A 9,631-nucleotide genomic window follows, 5' to 3' on the forward strand; every position below is an offset into this window, starting at 1 on the left:
CCCTTTAAGGGGAGACCCATTCTCTCCATACTCACCAGGTACCTTACCAACGCTACTCCTGCTCTTTCCCCATCAAACGGCGCTCTGTTCCTGACCTTCTCCCACACTGCAGGCTAGTGGAATGTTGCAGAAAATGCAGCAAAAGCACTTCTGTGTCAAGACGGCCGTTCAGATCTTGCATGATATCAGTGTCCAGTGGAAGACACCATCCTCCCCAAACAGACTACCTGGAGCTCATGAAAGGGGACAACTTTAGTCCCCTGTGAGTTTCTGCCAGCTTGAAGAAGCAACACAGCACCCTCTTCAGGTTGGCATTGACTGCCTATATCCAGACTAAGGATAATCATCACTAGAACTTTTTGACTTGGGGTGGAGTTCCACATTAATGCTGAACTCCAGGTAAACAGCTAAATTCCCAGGTGAAATAAATATTTAGGAGCTGTTTTACCTTTACCTGCTGCAAGATATAAAATAACACACAACAAGTCCATGTTACAGGTCTGAAACTCTTCCAGGCAGACCATTCCACAAAGAACCACAAAGGATAAATCTTGCATCTAGAACCCTCCACTGGGCTGCTGTGGAGTATCAATTACTGGAACCACCAAAGTTTGCACAGATGCCTTGCTGCCCTCATTGGTCCAGGGAAACCAAAGCTAAAACACAAGCAAAGGGAGAAGGCGCACCAGCCTAGTGCATTACTGTATAACTCATTATTGTATTAAAAGAAATAAAATGTACTCCCAAAGGGGAATGAGTCAAGCATATCTGCACAAAGTACCAGAGCTCTAAGGAAGAGAGCATGCCCCTCAAAACGCGTTAGCTGTGTCCCACTCTATGGACTTTTGTTCAGTGGTACTTTGTTCAGATATACTTGTTATTCTCCATTTGTGAGTACATTTTATTTCTTTTAATATAATAGAGTTGTACAGTAATGCACTAAGCTGGTGCACCTTCTTCCTTTGCTTGTGTTCTTTCTTTGCTGCAGTTTTTTCCACTTACAGGTCCAGCCCTGTGACTGGACAGTGAAAGAAGTCAAAGCAGCACACCAGCTAGCAAATTTCTCAGTCACTTTGCTCTCATAGCAACCACCAAAACTCCAAAGGGACTGGAACAGAGCCAAGAACTAGGGTGGGGATATTGTGCTGCTCAATTCCCCAAGATGCAGTATATAAGAAACTAGCAGGTTACTCCAATTATAATAAAAATAAGTTGAGTGGACTACTCTTTTTAATTTCACACCTTTCAACATAAACTTTGGAGTGCATTCTGAAATGTCAAGCTTTGGACAAAAAAACTGGAAGCTGATTGGTTTCTATGTCCAGCTAGACCAGATTTTGCACTCAGATTTTAGTAAATCAACACCATTGGCCCAATGTAAGTATGTAAAATACATTATATTACCAAAAGTATTGGGATGCCTGACTTTACATGAACATGAACTTTAATGGCATCCCAGTCTTAGTCTATATGGTTCAATATTGAGTTGGACCATGTTTTGCAGCTATAACAGCTTCAACTCTTCTGGGAAGGCTGTCCACAAGGCTTAGGAGTGTGTCTATGGGAATGTTTAGCCATTCTTCTAAAAGCACATTTGTAAAGGTCAGGCACTGATGTGGACAAGAAGGCCTGGCTTGTAGTCTCCACTCTAATCATCCCAAAGGTGTTCTATCAGGTTGAGGTCAGGACTCTGTGTAGGCCAGTCCAGTTCTTCCACCCCAAACTTGCTCATCCATGTCTTTATGGACCTTGTTTGTGCACTGGTGCGCAGTCATGTTGAAACAGGAAGGAACCATCCCCAAACTGTTTCCAGGAGCATGAAATTGTCCAAAATGTCTTGGTATGCTGACGCCTTAAGAGTTCCCTTCACTGGAACTAAGGGGCCAAGCCCAACCCCTGAAAAACAACCCCACACCATAATCCCCCCTCCACCAAATGATTTGGACCAGTGCACAAAGCAAGGTCAATAAAGACATGGATGCAGGTAAAGAATGTGCATTTATTTTTTACTTGGAGCCTGTAAAGCTTTGCACCCGTGATCAGCAGATCGCAGGTGCCATGCAGGACTCCTGAAGACTGTCAGTGTAAGCTGTATGCTTGTACCTCCTAATTGCAGGCAGTTACATGATGACAGAATGAGACAATGAACTACCAGAGCGCTCAACAGCACCAAAGTAGTTAATCTCCCTGGCGGTATGATTATTTCAGATTTTTGATGCTCAAAGCGGTACAATGTTTTGCATGGAAATTTGGCGTTTTATATGGTAGGCCTGTAATTCTTAGGAATAACACACTTAAATCTGTCCAAACAAGAGTCTAGTAGACAGCCCGGGTATGATAAAGTTTAAAACACGAAATCATAAATTTTAATACAATAAATAACAATAACAAATAATAATATAATAATAAGAAAAATTATTCAATAATTTAATCAAATCAAAAACACTGAAATTTGCTCAGTTGCAGAATTGTCGCTGTCATTACTTTCAATATTTGATGACGGATTTCCTCACAAATCACTATCTCTCAATTCTGCAAGTGATTCTAATTTACTATCGCTGTTTTCTAGCTGGTCTAAAACCACTTTTGATGTTAAAGGACGGTTTTGGTTGCTATGGACAATCTCCAGTTTCCAGGCAGAAAGAACAGTATTTATAATATAAAACTGCATGCAGGACACTAGACAAACCACTAGGAACAAAAGGGATGTGAAATAATTTAATACACTTATGTAATCTGTAAGATTACAGTGTACTGTATGTATAGTGTGTGTATCACTTTTTGAATTTGGCGCCGTGCTCCGTCCCCGTGCGTCGCAACGCTCACAGGGAATGGAGTTCGGCGCTGTGATACATTGTCCCTAGTGGTCTGTCCAGTGTCCTGCATGCAGTTTTATATATATAAAACTGTTCTTTCTGCCAGGAAACTGGAGATTGTCCATAGCAACCAAAACTGTCTCTTTACATCAAAAGTGGTTTTAGAGCAGCTAGAAAAAAGCGATAATAAATTAGAATCACTTGCAGAATTGAGCGATAGTGATTTGTGGGGAGATCCGTCATCAAACACTAAAAGTAACGAAAGCTAAAATTCTGCAACTGAGCAAATTTCAGTGTTTTTGATTTGATTACATTATTATATAATTTTTATTATTATTATATTATTATTTGTTATAATTATTTATAGTTATTTATTATATTATAATTTTTTATTTCGTTTTTCAAACTTTATCATACCCGGGATGTCTACTAGACTCTTGTTTGGACAGATTTAAGTGAACTATTCCTAAGAATTACAGGCCTACAATATAAAACGCCAAATTTCTGTGCAAAATAATTGTACCGCTTTCAGCACCTAAAATCAGAAATAATCATACCGCCAGGGAGGTTAAAGCATGTTATACAGCACAGTGCTTGTGCTGTGTCATTTGGCCCCCTGTATCATCTGAAATACCTGGCGATCCTGCCAATTTATGCCCCCCCCTTTGTAAACTGGCCATGCTTTATCATGGCTGCTGAGCCCTGACACCGTGGTCAGAGTAAGTGCCTCTGTCATCCACTCTCTGCTGTCTGCTCTCCTCTGTCCTCTCCCGCCTCCCTCCCTGCCTGTCAGCTTGTGACAGTCCCCATCCCTGCAACTCCTGCTGCTCAAATAACATTTATATTGTCATACTATCAGCACTGTGTCCTAATCCTGTGTCCCCATGTGTGAATGATTTATAAAAAAAAAAGTCGATAATACCTAATTTCACAGTGCCTCTCAGCGATCATGTGACCGACCGGCTCTCTCTCTCTCCTCTCCTCCTACCCTCCTGAGTGACGTCAGTGGGGGAATCTCGGCCTCACCTGCTGCAGTTGTCAGACGGGGAAAGGAGAGATCCAGCCAGTCACGTGATCATTTAGAGGCACTGTGAAATGAGATATTATCAGCTTTTTTAAAATAAATTCCACATGGAGGGGGGGACAAAGGATTAGGAGCGCTGATAGTATGAAGATGTGAAAGTACTCTTAAGTAATGGCAGACCGTCCATACAGGGCACAGGGGCGCCGCCCTCCCCAATCCACTAATCCATACGCCCGGCCCCTATTCTACATGCAGGGCGCCGAACGCATGGATTCCAATGGGGGTTTTTTTTAAGCACATGATTAGAGCCTGAGGCTCTAATTGGCCTAAAAAAAGGGTGGGCTCAGGGTGTAGAGTATTGCTCCCCAAGCCCACCCACTTGTGTGACAATAGTGAATTAATATTCGCTATTGTCTTCCTGATTCTCCTCCCACCCAATCAGGAAACAGCTCCTAAGACCCGATTGGCCAGGGAGTCTTAGGATCTTGTCTCAGGACACACCTTATCTTCCGCCCGGAGGAGAATGAAGAGGAGAATGGCCCGGCTCTTCATCTTCCCTGCCTCCTATTTTAAGGTTAGTCTCGCTCGCCCGTCTAACACCCGGGAGGGTCATTGGTGTGCTTGCCTTCCCGTCCCCCATTCGTCTCCCGCAGGGGGGAAGGTTGCTTGCTGCGACCACCACCTTTACGTCCATCTGGGGGGTGGCATTAGTTTGACCCCCCCGCCCGAAATATTCAGCACCAGCCCCCACTGCTCTTAGGCAGAAACAGATAGGCCAATCACACAAAAATTCAGACAAATATGTAAAGATACAACCCTACATGTCACAATATGTACAATCTCCTTAAATGATATCATTACCTGTGCAATGTAAGGACCTGACTGATTACATCCACATTAAATAGAATGTTTAGTTAGGTCCTTACATTAACAGTTTTGATAAATCTAAAGGAAAGTGAAAAAAGACTGTACAATCAGACTGTGTGTGGCAACCATGCCCAGACTTTAAACATTTTTGGCCTACAATTGTTTTTGTGACCAAAGTTTAGACCAGTGGAGCTATAATGCTTAGGCACCATTTCTACCACCTCTGTCTTAGCACCAGTTGCAGAATACTGTATGTATAGACTACTGTATAGTGAATTTTGATAAGAGCCTACACTTGCCCACATAAGAATGTTGAGTCTAACAAACTGTTTTGACAAATGCAAATGTTGCCAGACAAGCAGTCTGAACCATCCCAGCCATCCTAGCCTGCGCTACACTATATCCCACATAAACAGCACTTCATTGATGTGTATGTGTGTACAACACGGGGTGATGTAATTGTTTAATTGGGGAGTTGGCTGCTGTGACATATGTTTGGAAGTAAAGTTTATAGTGATTCATTAAGCCTCTTTGTTCCGTGCTCTCAGGCAGAGGGCTGATGAGATAAATAGCTGCTCTACAACCAGTTTCCTTGGAGATGGCTGGTAGTAGAACTTTAGTCATATAAAAAAAACAATGAGTCCATAGGGCAGGCTTCTTACTGGAAGAAATATTTCTGACATCATTCTCTGCTAATAATTGACACTACAGGGGAATTTATTATCATACATATATGTATGCTATACAGGCTTCTTTTTCAAACTCATCGGAAAGTTTCCATAAAAGTTATCAATAATTCTTGGTATTACCATCTCTCTATTTGATGTACAGTGTTATTTCCATGGCTTTTCCAAGGAGACTGGTGCACAAATGTAGCAAGGGAGAAAGAGAGGAAGTTCTTCATCCTGGAAATAGAAAGATGACTCAAAGTGATACTAAACAAAGAAGCGTTAAGGGCCATAATTCATTCACATATACCATATACAGTGGGGAAAATAATTATTTGATCCCCTGCAGATTTTGTAAGTTTGCCCACTTACAAAGAAATGAAGGGTCTATAAATAGTCTATCATAGGTGTATTTTAAATGATAGAGACAGGTTATCAACCAAAAATCCAGAAAAAACACATGATACAAACGGTTTAAATTGAGTTGCAGTTCAATGGGTAAAATAAGTATTTGATTCCCAAGCAAAACATGATCCAGTACTTGGTGGAGAAAGTCTTGATGCAGGGCACAGAGGTAAGACATTTCTTGTGGTTGGTTACCAGGTTTGCACACATCTCTGAAAGGATTTTGGTCTACTCTTCTTTACAGATCTTCTCTAAATCCTTAAATTGATTGTAAAGGTTCGTTTTTTTTGTTGTTTTTTTTTGTTTTTTAAATTACAAACATGTTATACTTACCTGCTCTGTGCAAGGATTTTGCACAGAGCTGCCCCGATCCTCCTCTTCTGGGGTCCCCCAGTGGTGCTCCTGGCTCCTGCTTTTCAGTGAGTGCCCCTGCGGAGAGCCGTATTCCATGGGGGCACTCGAGCAGGCGCGCTCCCGAGTTGACACAGACAGCAGGACTCGGCCCCGTCCCCTGGCTCCCGGGGGCACTGGATTTGATTGACAGCAGTGGGAGCCAATGGCTCCTGCTGTTATCAAGCTATCCAATGAGAACCCGAGACAGTGGCTGGAGCTGCTGTGCTTGTTCTCATCACTGGAAAGATCGCATTCAGGTAAGTAAAAGGGGAGCTCTGGGGGGGCAGCTGCACCACAAAAGGTTTTTCACCTTAATGCATATAATGCATTAAGGTGAAAAACCCTGAGACTTTACAACCCCTTTAAGGTTTCTTGGCTGTCGTTTGGCAACTCAAAAGTTTCAGCTCCCTCCATACATTTTCTATAGGATTAAGGTCTGGAGACTGACTAGGCCACGCCATGACCTTAATGTGCTTCTTCTTGAGCCACTCCTTTGTTGCCTTGGTGGTATGTTGTGTGTCATTGTCATGCTGGAAGACCCATCCAAGACCCATCTTCAGTGTTCTGGCTGAGGGAAGAAGGTTCTCATCCAAGATTTTACAATACATGGCCCCGTCCATTGGCCCCTCAATGTAGCAAAGTCGGCTTGTACCTTTAGCAAAGAAACAGCCCCAAAGCATAATGTTTCCACCTCCTTGTTTGACTGTAGGCAGTCAAGGGGTTAATATGGCGCACAATGGATGTAGTCAGGTATACAAAACCAATAAGGGTGGGGGGAAAAGGGTTAGGTTGGGGGTTCCTGAGAGAGGGAACTTGGTGGTGGTAGTTAATATTTCACAACAAGTTCAGGTATTAGTCCATGTGAAGATAAAGTGATGCTGAATAAATGGAAGGCAGCCAGTCTACAAAAGCTAGAAGAAGCTCTGGAACAGTAAAAGACGGCGCCCTCTAAGTGCAGTATGTATGTAAAATATATTTATTACAATAGATAAAAACACTCACATTTGAGTTGCTAAAAACCAGCATATAAAGTAGTTTCATCCGCGTGCTCTCGGGGGATGTGGGTGTCACGGGCCAGTGGGGGGGGTCCTGGGATGTGAGTCCTGTGATCTGGGTCCTGGTTGCTGTTCCGGTGGTGCCGAGGGTCCTCAGAGCCTCCGGGCGGCAAGGATGTGGGTCATGGATCCTCCGTGGAGCGCCGTGCTGACCTGTGTCTTCACTTCCGGGAGCGGGGTGAGGCGGGCGGTGCTTCGTGTTTGGAGCATGCGTGCTCCTTCATCAGTCTATGCTGGTGGCCATGTATAGTGAGGGAATTTTATACCATAGGCACAGGGAGGAGAGGTGATTGGGTGGAGGGCAGGACTATGTGTGATGACAGGGCGGATAGGTAACCATGGAGATGGGGTGTATGCAATATGGAAGGAGAGTGGAAGGGGACGGGGAGAGGGCGGGGAGAGGGAGTGGCGGGGAGCGGAGAGGTGGGGGGGGAAATGGGATGTGAATGAGTGTGTTATGGTAGAGAATATAGATTGAGGAGAAGGCGGTACGTATAAAAAGGAATGATATATTGATATATTGATCATGGTGGACGGGAACTGAATATATGTATATACGTGAATATATGAGGAGGGAATAAGAAAAAGTATGTAACTATAGGGAAAGCTGAGTGATGTATATGAGGAAATGGTGGAGATGGAAGGGAACATGTAAAGATGTAGTGTATATGTGTGTAACCAATTGTGAATATAAATATAACAAACAAAAAATATAAAATATATATATAAGGTAGGAAATAGGGAATTATTTTTACAGAATCCTTTGACATATATATATATATATATATATATATATATATATATATATATATATATACACACACAACTGTGTATATAAACTGAAGAGACGCGTAAGATTGGAGAATGGGGGGCTGTGTGTGTCCAGACGGGTGTTGGGGAGGAGAGGAAAAATGTGGGGAATGCTGGGAGATAGAGTGAAAGATTAAAATAAAGGTAAAATATGAAATAGAAAAAAAAAAAAAAAAAAGAAAGATATAAATGTATGAAATAATATATGAAAAAATAATGATAAATAAAAATAAAAATTAAAAATAAAAATAATCCCCCTATTCCCCAATCTTACGCGTCTCTTCATTTTATATACACAGTTGTGTGTGTGTGTATATATATATATATATATATATATATATATATATATATATATATGTCAAAGGATTCTGTAAAAATAATTCCCTATTTCCTACCTTATATATATTTTTTATATTTTTTATTTCTTAAGCCGCTTCCGTCCTCACGGAGAGCAGAGTAGGTACGCAGCCAGCCAATAGCAGCCGGAGATTTGCCTCACCAAGACGACACACCGGGGGCTGGGAGCTGCTGTGGCCGAAGCTGCCGGGACTTCCGGCTATGGTGGAGAAGGGAGGACGGCGGAGGGGTGCGCAGTGACAGTGTGTGTGAGCCTTTTTATATCCTTTTATGGGGGATGAGTACCTATCTGCCTTATAGAAGATACCTTGTGGGGAGAACCTAAGGAGCCATCCAAGTTGAAAGACCCGAGGCTGGGGTAGAAAGCCACAGGCATGCACGATCTCCTTTAAAAAGTGATCTTAGGAGCTGGTAAGCGGCAGTATTTTCATTGGTGGAGGCACCCTTCTGTCATCACATTCTTCTTGGTGTTGCAGTTGCACGATTTACATCGTCTGGACGTTTGCTAAGCCAGCACTTGGAAGATTGTTCTGCTAGTGAACCTTTTTTCCTATAACCCATTGGAGTGGACTTGAATTTGTTTACTTCATTTATTTACTCATGTTTTTTATTGTTTATTTTTTTACACTTGTCACTGGTGGTCACGTTTCAGTGTATAATAATTTCCTTTATTTAGATGTGATTGAATTTTTTGCATTTATATATATATATTCCTCAATTTATATAAGCGCAGCTTTTTTTTTTGCTTGAATTATTTAGTGTGTGTGTCTCACATTTTAGTTGCAGCTTTATTTACTTTATACATTGTATATTCTCCTATACATGTTTTATGGGGATAGCGCAGTAATTTTACATTTTTTTTTCTTTGCCTAGGTACCTGGCTGGTAACATGAACTGGCAATCAATTTTTTTCTACCAGACTGCTAATACTGTTCATATCTGTTGAAAAAGATAAAAATAAGCCTTGTTTGCCCAATGTTCATGCTTGCCAGATTAGTGCTACTCACTATGCAAGCAAAAAAGAGAAATTTTGGACATGGACAAGTTCCACAGCAGAGCAGTTTCATCAACAAAAATTTGAAGAGGCTCATTAACCCACAAGGTTTATCATAGTCAAGTACGCATTGCGACATGCACTTATGGAACCTCTCAGCCTTTATCTTTAGAACATGCAGGAATGCTAGTCCAGTAAACATTGTTTATAGTCTAATTTGCTCAACAATATCAGTTCTTGGT

This window comes from Aquarana catesbeiana, linkage group LG06 (genome assembly GCF_042186555.1).
Source record: "Aquarana catesbeiana isolate 2022-GZ linkage group LG06, ASM4218655v1, whole genome shotgun sequence".
NCBI classification, from domain to species: Eukaryota; Metazoa; Chordata; class Amphibia; order Anura; family Ranidae; genus Aquarana; species Aquarana catesbeiana.